Source organism: Ruditapes philippinarum, unplaced genomic scaffold (assembly GCF_026571515.1).
Source record: "Ruditapes philippinarum isolate M1 unplaced genomic scaffold, ASM2657151v2 ctg1668_1_1_1_1, whole genome shotgun sequence".
Classification (NCBI taxonomy): Eukaryota; Metazoa; Mollusca; class Bivalvia; order Venerida; family Veneridae; genus Ruditapes; species Ruditapes philippinarum.
The window spans coordinates 182,877-198,665 of record NW_026860465.1 but is presented as its reverse complement, the minus strand read 5'-3'; the positions used below and the strand labels follow the sequence as shown (position 1 = coordinate 198,665).

The following is a 15,789-nucleotide window of genomic DNA, read 5'->3' as shown; positions in this document are numbered from 1 at the left end:
AATAATTCTAATTTTAAACATCATATGACTTCAACACCACTCTCGGCTGATGTCCTCCCTTGCGTTTGGTGATTGTATCACAAATTTGCTTATTTTGCATTAATCTAAAATCAAGTAAAACTAATGTTTATACAAAGGCAAAGAGTAACAGCAAATGGCAAAAGTTATAAGTCAAAAGATAAAAGTCATAAGTAAAAAGTGATAAATTATAAGTGAAAAGTCATAAGGCAAAACCTAAAAAAAAAACACGAGAAAATAAGTCAGCATTTATTACAAAGATCAATTACTATTTTTGAAATAACAATCATATATATTCCTTTTAAATACCATAATACATCCTATAAAGTATGGTTGCTATTTGTTGCGAATGAATAAGACGTTTGAATCTAATTACACATACTTGAAATTACACGTATAACTTATATGTCACGGTACGAATCTATTCAGTAGATGATATGCAATCTCGGTGGGGACAGAGCTAGCCCTGTAAGGGGTTCCGGGTTCGAATCCCGGTATGGCTGCATATCTTTCTCCCCCTGTGACATTTGGCATAGTAGAAAGTGTCCCTGCCAGTCACGCGGGAGACCGAGGTTCTATTCCTAGTGGGGCAGCCTTTTTGTAACCAGGGCTTGATAGAAGAGATACAACCAGAAGTCGATTCATATAGTGCAGTTAATCTCGTAATACGTATGCCAAAAACAAAAAGAAATACAGCATGTATTTTACGTAAAAAGTCACAAAATTGCACATACATATATTGTGATGTAAAAACTTTACAAATTAATATTTACAGGCTGCTGAGTTGGAAATCTTTAAAAGGACAATTAACTTGTACAATAAATGTGTTTAGATTTTTCTAGCTATATTAAGATGGAAAAATATGCACGTTTTCTATTATTATAATTTTTTTACAGATATTCATTGCCTAATTAATGCTAAAAAAATCTAAGAGCAAATTACAATTATAACATTTTCAATGCTTTATATATTACAAACTAGCCGGTAAAAGCCGTCCATATTTCACAGAATGAATCAATATACTTCTAGAAAGAATTTAGCAAATTGATACAAGCCTTTTGACTTAATGTAATTTAAGTGATTTTTTAAGTTTAGAAGGATATGATAAAAAAATGTTCAAATTGGTGGGGTAGAGAAACAATACCATGCATATTTCTATCGTGTCGAGAATAGTCATGCATTTAACATGCATAGTTTATTACTAGAATGTTATTTTTTGCATCTAAACAAACAACACTTGCAAAACATGTTTAAATGAGATTACACGGATTTTTTTTTTTAGACTTTCAATACATGTATATATTTTTTAAATGCCTACTACTCCAAATCCGTACGGTAAATTTTGCTTAAATTTTGCATACAGGTGTCCTTTAGGTATACCACTAAACAATGTTGTCAATTTTACAATGCCTTATAGTGCAAATTAGAGTGGTTATAACTTAAATGATAATTTACAAATATATTGTAATTTGCTCAATATTTACAAACCAATATCTTAAAACAACCATATAATGAAGTGAAATCGTAGACTATCGTCTTTATGATTTTAAAACATCATTTTTTGAAACTTAACCTATAGTAACCTAGTATATATCAATAACACGAAAAAAATCAGTATTAGTCGTTTCAAAGCGTATTTATATTAAATCTATTCTCAAAATTAAATCTTTCAACTCGGTACACAGTTGTAGTGCTGAATCAGCGTCCAATGGCATCTGTAGATCTGCCTTAAGAAGGGGTGCTAATTCTATGAATTCCTCACATTGTCTTTTTGGGCGTGAAAACATGTTCTTTGCAAATATATACGTCTCTCAAGTTAACTGCATTGCCGAAGTCGTGAGTTTCATACAGACCTGGTACAAAAAACAGTGTGTCAGGTTTACCACAAATAACAGAAGAACTTTTTTGTTGCCTTATTTCATGTGCAATCCGATCAAACTCGGTTTGTATGAGGTCCATGAAGCAAAATTTTAAGTTCTCACATTGTATCGGATCCAGATCATTAAATACACAAGTATCGCTTAAGTCTTTGGGTCGTTATTTGAGTCCAAAACCTCTAACCATGTTTATACCCATTCACAGCACCATGGATATAAAATCCTTATGGTTTAAGTTTGTCTTAACCGTCCATATGTCATGGCGTAGTATACGCGTCGGCATAAGCGATGAGCTTTCCGCATCTCAATACCATCCGGATCAAGCGCTCCCATTATTTCCATGACGTCGTCTCCCTTGACGTACATGTGGTAATTCAGCATTAACCTACGCCATATTGTACGGTATTCTATGCGTTGTCCATTTGTTTGTATTTCTCTGTTTATAACATCAGACACAGTCTCAAAAGGAGTATATATTCCATTACGCCGTTTTAAATTTAAGCGTTTAAAAAGTCTATTCACTGTACTAAATGACGTCGTAATGCCATGCTGTACCGGAAAGTACTCTATTATCAGCAGAGTTTTGTTTGTTATAGATATTGTGGGTAGGTATCTTGGCACGGTAGCTTTGGTAATGATGAACAGTATAATGATGAAGACACAGATCAACATCAAGGTTTTCATCCTCGTTACCTTTTGTCCAGTAGTTGTGTCTGAAATAAGAGTTTATCTTTTATCTAAATCTTTATACATTCATACTATATAAAATGGGTAAATCTCTTAGCTCCGATTTTTTAAGATTGATAAGTGCGAAAAAAATATTTAAATGCTAGTAGGATCTTTTGTTCTAACTGGTTCTATATCTACGTTTATTCTTAAGTGTTCTTTTCTCAATTGTTAAAATATACAACAAAATTAGACATTGATGCTAAATGCAAATGGTGCTCGATTACAATTTTAAGTTAACTTTGTACTTGTGTGTATGAACATAGCACTTGCCGTTCTTTACTAATTCCGTGTTAGCTCAATAAAATGCTGAATTGCGATACATGTTTAATACTGTGCACCATGCCATTTTAAGACGTAAAACTTGTATTCCCTGTCTACTTGTAAAACAGTTATTTGTTTGTTACTCATGGACAGATTTTGTGATGAGGACAAAAATGTATAAGCACTAATATAATGAACATATTAAAAACATAGAAGATTGTACAAAACACACAGTCACACTTGTGGAATTAAAGTCTGTGATATGTTACCACTATGGGATTATATCAAATAATATTAAATTCCCTCCTTAACACATTCTCTCCTCCATGACAAATCTGAATGAAATTATTTAAAACGTTTAAAAATATACCTGAAACCAAAGTTGCTGCTTTCAGCTTCTAGAGCACGTGTAAAATGGGTTAGCCAAAAGTCATAAGACGTAAGTCACAAATCAAAAGTCAAAAGTCGAAAGTCAAAAGTAAAATATCCGTAAGTCGAAACTCAAAAGTGACCCTCCAAGGCTTCCATATCTTTCTGTCCTGCAATCTATACCAGCAGATGTTCTTGTTTCTTTCTAATCCAGTCATATGAAACAATTTCTTCTATTCATGCGAAATAATGTCCGTTCATGCGGACTAAATGCAACAGCTTATGCGGTTGGTAATACACATATTTACGTCAGAGAAAACCTACGTCAGAGGTTACAAAATCAGAATGTCCTTTTCACATGTGCATTCTTGGGAAAGACAATGCGTTATGAATAAATCACGTGACAAACGACCTTCACTAAAAGATATAATATTATATAATAAACCAGCATGCTCTATCAAACGCACTTGATTAAATTAGCCCATATGAAAACAGAAAATGGGTGGTAAGGAAAGAATCTCAAAATTCTTTGGCGCTCAAGAGCTATTGATTTTTTTTTTCAAAACACGCAAAAACAAAAACAATTTTAACAAAACATATTTTTCTAATCGATTGGAATAGATTCACGAAGCTTATTTGAAATAGTGTCTTGGAAACATGGGCGTAACACAAATAAGGATTAATTAAAGCAAATGTTATTTTGTTGAGTGTTTTCGGACACTTCTAACCCTCTGTTGTTTTGCAGCATATGTTACCGTAATAAGTATATTTTTTACACTAGACATTATAGATATTGTTTCCAACATACATCTGGCAATTTAGCAGGTAGCAATGCAATTTTGTTAAGTGTTGTTTTCTTTACCCTCAGTCAGAAATGTTGAACGCTTTTCCTAAACTTTTTGACCTACTATCACAGAAGTAATGCTTTCTGACAGATATCATTTAAAAGTTTGAAATATTTTTAATATTAAAATATCGAATACATTCATATATAACCAAAAAGGAGTCGTTTGAATGTCGCCGAATTTCGTTTCGCCTAAAGTATATTTCAAATAATGTTTTATATTGTTTCGTGCTTGCGCTCAATGCCTGCATGTACCCGCTCCTGTTGCACCTGGTATGTTATTATTGATTTCCTCTCATATCGTACCAAGTTTGGCTCACTTGCCCTACCAGGATTTGCCCTTTTGACGACCCACTCATGTTGTACAAGCCCTTACTCTCGTTCCAGATTTTGTTCTTATGGCGTAGCAATTCTTTGCTCGCCTCTCGAACACACTTAGCTCACTCTAGTGCTGTAACAGCCATTGTTGTAATGCTCTCATGACGTGCTAGACCTTGATCTCCGGTTATATTAGACCCTGCTATCATGTCGTATTGGTCAGACTCTGCTTTCACGTCGTAGATATCAGACCTTGCTATCATATCGTATATGTCAGACCTGGCTTACATATCATACTTTCATTTCGCAACAGTCCTTGCTTTAATAGCCTACCAATCTTTGTACTCTTTTTGTTACCAGCCCTTCCTTTCATATCATACCAGCATCTATCAAAGTTTGCACACATGACGTACAAAAACTTGCACTCATGTCGTATCGATATTTTCTCTTATTTCGTGATAGGTGTTGTACTCATATGTCTTACAGGCCTTGTTCCTATGCATTTCCTATGGGAACGAAAATTATATTAGCTTTAAATTGTTTTCTTTTTATAAACAACTATTTAATGTCTTGGGCAGATTCTGATAATATTTGTATTTCGGTAAGAATCTCATTTGCAATGCTTATCCGTCGTCCTAAAGTTTCTTTTTCATGCATTTCTTACACGTGTGTTAAAGTTTGTTAATTTAATGCTTATACCTCCTAAATTTTTTTAATTTAATTCTTTCACGTACCAAATTTTGTTAATTTAATGCTTACACGTCCCAAAACTGGTTTGTAAATATAAAATTTACATTGACCTTCAGTAATCTCCTTTTTATTACCGTTTAAATATCAAAATACTGACGAGAACAAACCTATCACCATTAATTTACATTTATAACTTTCTTACATTTTTTCCACGACCATCAAATAACCAGATAAATATTTCCCAATGAGTCACTCACTCTGTTACAGAAAATAACAACAAAAACTCGGTCAGGGATCGATTTATCGTGTCCTGCCAAAATAGAAAACTAAAGTAGAAAGAAAACTGTACCGTTCTGACATTGTCTTGAGCTTAAAGATTATTGGGTCATATGTAAAGAGATCTGGAAAACGTAAACAAACGGAAAATATTTTATAGCATTCAGAACGGTTGTATTTCAGGTGGTGTTACCGTCCGCTATGCAACGCTAATCTCGCGGTCACATTTTAAATACATGTATGTGAAAAAATCGGAGCATCATCAATGTATTTGAAATTTTACACACAAAAAAACCACAGCAAAACAACAACAACAAATAAAAACAAAACAAAACACACACACACTAATAAGACCGAAACAAACATTTCTAGTTGTTTATTCGTACACTTTCAATGTTCATTATAAAGATAATCTTACCATGGGATTGAATTTCTTTATCAAGATTTTTCATATCATTTGAAGTAGGTCTACAACAATCCCTAAAATAGAGCAAAATTTCAGATAATTCGCTCACTCCGTTTTTTGTTCGGTTTTTTTTCCTTCTTCAGAGCAATTATTTTTAACATGCAAAAGATTCTAAAAGGTGAAAAGGGTTTTATCGCTTTTAATTCAACACTGAGAATCTCATTAAATATCGATACTTAATTTAACTTTGAATGCATTTCTTTACTATCTTTTTTTCATATTTTCCAGTTTTTCAGTGCCCTAGTTGATCTATGTAAAGCTTTCAACTGAGCCGCGTCAAACCATATGGGTTTTGACCAGCAGGATCAGCAGTCTTTTGGAACGCGCTTGATAGGACTGCTGTTCGCTTACAAACATATAACAATATAACTGATAGCGAATGAGGTCTGATCAGACTGCACGATGCAAATTCGAGTGTAGCAATTATATAAATTTGCTCTATTTTCTGTCCGCCGAAGCGGCTTATGAATGAATATTTGTGAAAAGAGGTCAATCCTTCAGTCGCAAACCATTATTTGGTTTTTCATGACCGGTTAATATGTAATTAGGTTTAGACTCAGAAGTATGTTTCAGTAACGCTAAATAATTGAATAAAATTGATGATATAAGGAACAAACATGCACAGACAAAAAACAGATGTTAAATTATAAAAAGAAGCTTATATTTCTGCTATCTGAAGTATATTTAAAATTATTTTTTGAATTTGAGAAAAAAAATCAAAATGCCTGCATAAAAGACATAATTATATTGGTATATTTCCCTAACAGAACATAGCGCATGTGTGCAAGTGGTTAAAACGCCAGTAAATTGAAGTGTTATATTCTATTCTGGAACAATTTATTCTGTTTACGTACAATTATATATATGTATTGAATAATAGAGACATTCTATGTTACAACTCTTTCGATAATCGGCCATAAGATTACGGAAACAAGATCATTTTACTGTTTTTACATTTAATGCACATATTTCATTAGATATTATATCTTTATTGCGGGTAATTTATTCTGTTTACGAAATTTACTATGTTTCATTGAAAATGAAATTATGATATAACCCCCATTAGATTGGCATAAGAATTATGGACTTTAAACCATATTTATTAGTTATTATATCTTGAAACTTAAGATGGTGTTATTAATTACTTATGTTACAACTTTGAATTGTTTTATAATGATATAGAGGTAGCACTTATAAAGTTTTCTTCTTTACATGTTAAAAGACGCTTTCTGTTAAAGGGAGGGTACCCAAATAATTTTATACGAGATGATGAAAAATTTGAAACCATATTAATTATATTTGGATTTCAGAAATTATATATCATTTGTTAAAAGCATTGCAGATTTTCTACAATCAATTTGTGTGTAAACAGCAAGACATGACTATACAATATAAAATTGTTAACATAATTGCATATTCTTAAATTAATAATATAGGTTTATTTTTGTGTTTATCTGTTGGAAATGACTTTGGTGATGGGTTTTGCAGACGACATATTAAAATACAGTGTGTATTTGTATTTATTATTGTTAGCGATTGTGTACAAGTATTATACGGTTGAAGGACACCATTGACAAAATTGCTCAACCGCTGAACAATACGGCCACATAAGTGGGCACCAAAGTGTCATTTATCGTAATATATAAAGACACACTTATTAGAATAAATGAAGGAAAAACATGCAAGTGTTTTTGCTTTAGGTGATGCTAAGAACTAAACCATAAAAACAACAACAACAACAAACCAAAAAAAAACCCGATTATTTGTAACTCTTGTTGTACAGACATCAAACGAAGACAAGTGAAAGATTTCCAAATTATTATCTGACAATGTGTGTAATGAATGAAATTCCAGAACAATTATGGTTAAACATAGAAGTAACGCGGGAGTGAAGAGGATGTTGAACAAAATTAGTTAGCCGGATTTTTTAGATGCTCGAATCCAAAGTACCCGAAAAAAGGAATATAGAATAAGAAATAAAATATGGCGGGATTTCCTTGCTGGGATAATTTCTTATTTTAACTCTTGAAGACAATTCTTCACCGCAAGACCTACACACAGAACAGGCTTAGGGTTCTCAGTTATTCCATTATACCAGAAGTAATGGTAATGTCCTATGCTCCCTCTAAGTTATCTACGGTCAAACCTTTTATCATCCTCATAAACAGCCTCCCTAATTGGTCATTACCAACAATTATAGCATTTACAGTAATTATACTGTCGAAATATTGAAAGGGATCTGTTTGGCTGGAAACGTTTTAGAAGGAAACATGATAATTCATATAAAGTAGAATTATGGTGTGGAGGCACGTGTTGTATTGTTGTGTTGCACGTGTTTTATAAATTGTACATCATATCTTTGATAAATGTTGTAGAATTAAAACCTACAGTCTGTTGAAACCTTTAGAGATATCTAGAACTGCGAAAACAAATTAAACCGCAAACGGTTAAGTATGAAAACAATTTGAACCACAATATTGAGAACCTAAAGACATTCTTTGCAATATTGTTTGCGTTTGTCAATATCATGAATTTGCATAAGCCAATGTTTTTATTGCATATAGTTTAAATATTCATACTTTATTTAGGTTGTATCAATGTAATTAGGATCTTACCCGATAGCATAGTATTACAGTACTCGGGCATTGACCCGCGGATAGATTTTTTCCCCAGATATCAAAACAGACATTTGCTTTCGTCATTACTGAAAAGAGTATACCATGGTGCGCGCAAAATGCCAGGGCAAAAATGATCTGTTGTTGTGTTTTTTACGTCAGAACTTGAAAGATGACTTGCACTTTTACTGAAGTACGAATTCGCCTTGAAAATAATATTAGTGGTATTTGACCTTGACGTTACAAACTGAAAATAGACAACAGAAAATTATGGCGTGTGAAATAAGGCAATTCATAATCTAGACATGGGATTTGAGTTTAATATAGTAAAATTATTATTCTCCACACTTCGGAGATGATTTGTATTCCCTCGGTAAAATTAATTATATGATGCTGATTGAAACAAATATTTTTCCATTCATATCACTTTAATGAATGATTTGCTCAATCTTTAAATAAATTATCAAAAAACGAACATACCATTTGGACAAGATAAATAAATAAATAAATAAATAAATAAGTAAAGTACAATAGATTAATAAAAAGAATAAAATAATAATAATAATAATAATAATAATAATAATAATAATAATAATAATGATAGAGAAAATCGGTGTAATTCATATATTTACTTTAATAATAATAATAATAATAATAATAATAATAATAATAATAATAATAATAATAATAATAATAATAATAATAATAATAATAAATGTCTTGACAAAGGTACGATTTCAACTCAGACACAATTTCAATGATGAAAATCACTATTATTTGAATTTGAAAGGCCCGACTCACAAACTTTGTAAAATAGGTCAAGCTAAACTAATGACAAAACCGAACTGCAGTTTCTAAATTTAGGGAGTAATAAAATGTCTCATTAACTCGTTTTCGATAGCCTATCTTAACTTTAGGCAAAATTAAACCGTAACACAATAGCCCCTTTATCTCCGTTTTCCTTTATTCCAGATGACAAATTAAATACCTATACGAAATACAATAGTTGGTATTTTTATATATTTTCCATACGTACAAGGGTATATTTTAGCGATTTTGAGGACATGAATGTGTTTTGTGAACCCGATTATTGCAATAAAATTGCCCCTTTTATTGTTGTATGGCAGCTTAATGGCCTAGTAGGCAAAAGAGGATCAATTTTCGTGACCAAACTTGCTAAAGGAACACTTATAAAAAATATAAATGAAACGTTTAACGGGTTAAGTCTTTGGTAAGATGAAACTGGTCACGTACATTTTTTGTAACAAAACGCCAAATGGTCAAGAAATAATGTAGATGGAATGTCATTATGAGCAGTTTTAATCATGTGAACTTCAGAGTTTTGGCTGAATAAAAATGCAGCCTCAAAACTACGTCGTCAATGATGCGTGAGACAGTACTTCGACCCTTAGCATTTTGTATGCACTGATAAATCTATAGACGGTTTAAGCGTTATTAAAGCTGTCAATTTTCAAAGTGATGAAATTATTATTGACTGAGTTTTGGGTACGATATATAACTATAATGTCATGCAATGGCCTGTACGTTAATGCCCCAGAGTGGGTTATAGAAGAAGAAGAAGAAGAAGAAGAAGAAGAAGAAGAAGAAGAAGGAGAAGATGGTCTCTTAAGTTTTACTGGTGGAAAAGACCCCTAAATGACCATCAGTGTGCTATGCTCATATCTGTGCGCTGCCGTCATCCTTCCGAGTGGCTTCCATCAATGAAAGACTTTACGATGCTCAAGCACATTCGAACCCAAAACAGTATATTATATTTGATCGCATGTCAACGAGTTTGACCGCTTATCCAACTGAAGCATTTTCTTTATATACGTACCTAATAAACGTACTTTATATACACGTCATCTATACACGTTCTTTATACGCGTACTCTATATTGTTGTTGTGAATAACAAAATGAATCCTACATACTTTACATGGTACTTAGTATTAAACAGCACCTAAATAAAAAAACTTTAAAAATGCTTATTTTATATCTTCCAACTCTCTGGTCTTTTTATAGTTTTAATCTGGTGTTCAAACAAGCTGGTATACACGCTAGTCAAAATGTATATTGTCGTGCCAAAGCTAGATTCTGAGATATTTCCGTCTCGCCTCTATATTGCCCAAACATAAACTATCACAATATCTCGTCGCGCAGGACGTTGGACTAGTATGCACGCACTTTCTTTGACGACTGAATGCGAACAATCTGGAATTTATTTCTTACACTACTTTAATACTATCAACTGGCTAAAGAAAACATTATTACACGTGTCTGTCAGCTCGTCCAATCAAGTTTTAGCTGGTGTCTCGGCCACAAATCTTTCCGCTTTGTAAATAGCACTGTTAAATAAGCTAATTTAATATTTTCATTAGTTCAACATGTAGTAACAATTGCGTCATTAAAGGGGTATCTAGTTAAGGCGTTAATAACAGATTTACCTATTGTGTTCCAAAATATTATGTTGATATGTTTGCACATACATGTATTAAGATCGTAAAACTGTAATACTATAATGTTTAGGTTAAACATTTATTTTGTTAATATTTCAAATAACATGATAAAGTGTAGAGACGGTTAAGATATCTAATTATAATGCTTATGTAAATATACTCTTACACATTTCGTCCTTGCGAAAATATAAAAATGAAACGATGCGTGAATAAACTAATCTGTTTATTTATTTACAGATACTGTTTAATGCGAAATTTTCCCAGCTCGTCAAAACTCGGGCAAGTAATTAAATAATGGTTCCCTGCACTTTTACAGTTCTTATCTCTATATAGAAGTATGCAAGGGAGAAGCCTGCAAACATGTAGATAGTGTATCTCCTCTGGGACCTTACTTATCGTAAGTCTCAGATCTCATCGTGATATTTAAGTGAAAGTTTGGAAAAGTCCAGTGTGTAAAATATGTAGAAATGAAAAATTGTGAAGGGAGACGCTACAATCAAGGGCGATCACATCAAAACTCAAGACCCTTTTGCTGGGCAACAAACAACGAGCAAGAATCAAACCATTCCCCATCACATTTTGTTGTTTGGCATGCAAACACAACAATTTTCTATTTCCAAAGTGATTGGTGCTTGAGCGTTCAAAGTGTATATCATTGATATATAGGTATATTCATAAAGATTATTAATAAATCAATCAATTAATCATTTAATTGATTGATAAGATGCAGTAGCATGAATTAATCTATAGAATAATGTAGATCTACGCCAACATTTTGGTTCTGGTGAGTGAAGTGACATCATACGTACGCGTATAATATTCACTTTATTGTATCTCGCAAATAAAACTTACAATAAAACATGTACAATAACATGAGGTATACCAATTATAAGCCTTTGCCACTAGTTGTGTCAGGCTAGCCTTACATTCGTGCAGTCTGACCAGGCTCTATACTGTTGACATCGACCTGAAACCCCTTAAAGCGGCACGCCTCCAGATCCATTTTAATTTTCTTGAAAATTTTAGACATGTATTTAATGGTTAAATATTGTGTTGTGAACAAATAAAGTAATTAATACAATGTATATTGTATCGGCACTTGAAATCCAAGAAAATTACCAAAAAGTCGCCAACATATGCAAAAACAGCATTTACTCCGTTAGTAACGCAGTAGAATTATGGTAATAAAATACTGCAAAACCAGTCTTAAACCGCACATAACATGTAAAATATAACTTGGATCTTGAATATTTTACCTTTCTTTAAATTTTAGTACATTTTTCTGTATATTGATTTTCTTGAAATATTTTGGCTCATCTGGAGGCGTGCAGCTTTAAACTAAAAATATTTACTTCCAAAAAATGAAATCTGAGCAAGTGCGTAGGTTAAAGGTTAATATACCCAACTAATCAACAAATCTCACATTGAAATAGTTCTTAAATTAATAATAAAGTATGTTTGGCTTTCATTGTTTATGAATTTTTTATGCAATTTTATGACAAAGAGAGGGACACAAATTAAAACTGACAACGGGTTATAGGATATTGAGTATCAAATGTTCCGTACCATGCATTTGCTATTCTAAATTTCAGTTATGCAAGAAATGTGTCGGTTATTAAACTAAACATGTCACAAGAGGTCGTTATAAAATTGACTGCACATTCGATTTCATTTTCAAAAAAAGAATTATTATTGATTCATTTCAAATCAAGCGGGGAAATATAGCCCATTCTAAAACAGTTCATTAATAATTAAACGTTTAAAAACAATTACTAAATTGAATTTTTCAAGAGGTGTTATGGATTTACTTTGCTCACCTTTGAAAAAAAAGAAGATATTTCACAAACAGCAAAATCGAACTTCTAAATTGGCAAGCAGTGAAACGAAACCGTTTATTATTTTTTAAGGATTAAAGCAGTTATGGCTATTATTTGACAAATTTTTGTGGTAAATTGCAAAATTATGTTCAAGTAAAAGATTTATCAAACGCTTATGAACATTCGCGAATTTTCGTCAATTTTCGTGTCATTCGTGAACTGTCGTAATTTTTCTGTTTCTAAAGTTGTGAATATTCGAGAAATTCCGTCAATTTCCGTTTCATTAGGTTAATAACTTTTGTCAATTTCAGTCTTTATATTCTTGACAACATTGAGAAAATTTGTCGATTTTCCGATTCTTAAAATTTTGCAATAAAACAATCATGTCAATTCACCCCATTTAAAATGAATGTCAGGTTTATAGTTATAAGGAAAAAAAGTCTAAGTTTGTCCAAAATAAACGAATGAATTTCATTAAAGGCTCATTAGGGGTCGGGTGCTTTTATCTTTATTTTTCAAAAGCTTATATAATGTGTTTTGCTGTAACGGTTTTCTTAAAAGAAGTCGTAGATGATAAAGCTGAGTCAGTTCTTTTGCTTTTTCTGTTCTTTGGTAATAAGTACAGTGGTTAAGTATTATTTCACATTTACTGCTACTTTTTTCATGTAACAAGCATCTAACATACTCTAAAACCATTATTTAAATGTTGCAAAACTCATATTTGCTCTTACTAAAAAAGTAAAAAAATCGTTTCTGAGTTTAATGTCATGTTGGCCCCTTCCGAAGAAGAAAATAAAGATTCGTTTCTTTAAAATAACTATAGCGATGATAACATTAACCATTATAAAAATATGGCATAAACGACAACTTTGTTGTACATTGTATATTAAATGAATATACAAAAAAAAACATAATACAAAGCAATCATCCCTGACACTAGATGAAATTAGGACAAAAGTTATTCAGTGTGTTTTATATTGCGCGGACGTAAACTTATAACCACGTTCGCAGCGACATTAATGGGTGTAAAAGTGGTACATTTTGTTTTTGTACTTTGACTAACGGATAGTCAGTCCTTTTATCAGAGCTATTCGTTCAGATACATATGTATGTATCTTTTTGGGATGAACTTTTCTACTGTAACTTTCTTGTCAATATGTTAGAAACATGTATAAATGCATTTGATTAAAAAAAAACATATTCATTACAGAAACTCCACTGCGATCCAAAACTCCAAAAAAATGTATTGCTCATATAGATCAAATAAATGGGGCACTTAAAACAGAGATATATGCCAAAAATCAAGAAATAAACAAAGAAATAAATTGAAAATAGTATTTTTTGTGTTATCCCATGTCCGATTGGGGTGAAAAACGCTTTTCAATTTTCCTTGTTTTTTCACGAATTCAATATTTTCTCTGAACCCCCCCATCCCCCCCCCCCCAAAAAAAGAAAAGAAAACGGAATGAGCAATAATCTGAAATTTTACAAACAAGTTATTAGTCTAGACGTACATCAAGTGGAACATTTATAATATAAAATATTCCCAGCCCCATCATGTCAAAAAACTTCGCATAATCCCTTTAATGATTGGGAGGGAGTTTGATACACAAAGAGCACGTGCGTCACGTGCATTACCCAGCAAATGTTAGTTAGATCTTACTGATAAGGCCACGCTCACATACAGCCCCTAACATACATGTATATTACTAAAATAATAAATAATTCAAATTTCAAAACGTCAACATTCCATGACTGCATAATCATGCATAAAACAAAGATTGAATGTATGTAAGGGTCTAAAATTGCACACTAGAAAATAAACCTCTGTTTTACTTTGCCCTTGAAGTGTTGACAGCCGATAGATACGGTCAGATAACGGAATAATTTATTGTCCCTTTGAGGTCATCCAGTCAAAATATGTATATTGAACAAAGATAGGGCCGATAAAGGCAGAGGTTGTTATCGTCGGAAAATGATCGAAATGCCCAGTATTCCGTATACGATACGTGTTTTTATCGCGCGCATCACTTCACCGAACAAGGCACCGCTATAATAGACCTAAACAAGCATTACATCGATCGTGTAGATCTAAGCCTTTAAAAAAAGAATGGGGGTAATGTATAGATAAGACCGACGGTATTGTGGCCATAAAACTGCTAAATACTCAAAATAAACGTGCTGTTACAAGATCAGGCGCCGTTAAATGCAGTTCCCGACGAAAAAAAATGTTCAAAACCCTCCAAGTAACTACCATTTGTATGGTTACTGTTGACGCTTCCATTTAAGGCAAATCAATACATGAATAAACGTTGTCAATCAAAACAGGGCCTTTCGAAATTTGAAATTCTCTAAAGACCCTATTGTAAACCAACGTCATAGCTCCTTATTTATCCACCTATTGTATGTCTTGTTGCCGAACAGCCAGCGGATTTGTACACTGCAAAATTCATCAATTAAACGCTGTTTCCGGTCTCAAATTACGTGTTTGAATTAAACATATTATAACAGATATTTCTTTGTTTTCATTGCTAGTCACATCGCTGAAGAAATTCACCATTGATTGTACAGTTATCTTACACTTGTCTTTAAAAAAAAACTGTTTAATATAATTGAATTAAAGCCGTAATATAGTACACATAAACTTAAAATATATTTATAGGACATTTAATGTGAACTTAAATACGTTCTCTTAATAAGTATCGTATACTTTCAAAACGATACTTAAAAGTCAACAAAGATCTTTTTTATAAACTAAACTGAAATGACAAATATTTGTATCCAACAGTAAAATTTCTGAGAGTGAAATTTCCATTTCCGGATACCCATAGTAATGACGAATTACACTGACTGATATATATCTAAAAATTTCAAGACGTGTATTGCATTCTAGTGTAAGTATCATCATTTACAATTTGCCCCAATCATAAACCTCATCTTTTCAATAATGCTGAGGTTGACAAAAACTTTAGATCGACAATGGGAAACGATTATAAAGATAGTCATTTATACAGTACATGGAGGATTTGTAGCAGATCATATCAAATTATGT

The 15,789-nt window shown here is 32.3% G+C and overlaps 1 long non-coding RNA gene across 1 annotated transcript; it reads right to left on the bottom strand.

The window, feature by feature from the left end:
* Positions 1-716: 716 nt before the first annotated feature.
* LOC132760178 (uncharacterized) lies at positions 717-3,414 on the bottom strand. The gene is made up of 2 exons (XR_009629824.1): positions 3,256-3,414; positions 717-2,608 (listed from the first exon to the last, which is right to left on the bottom strand). It is a non-coding gene; the product is annotated as an uncharacterized LOC132760178 (long non-coding RNA).
* Positions 3,415-15,789: the final 12,375 nt, after the last annotated feature.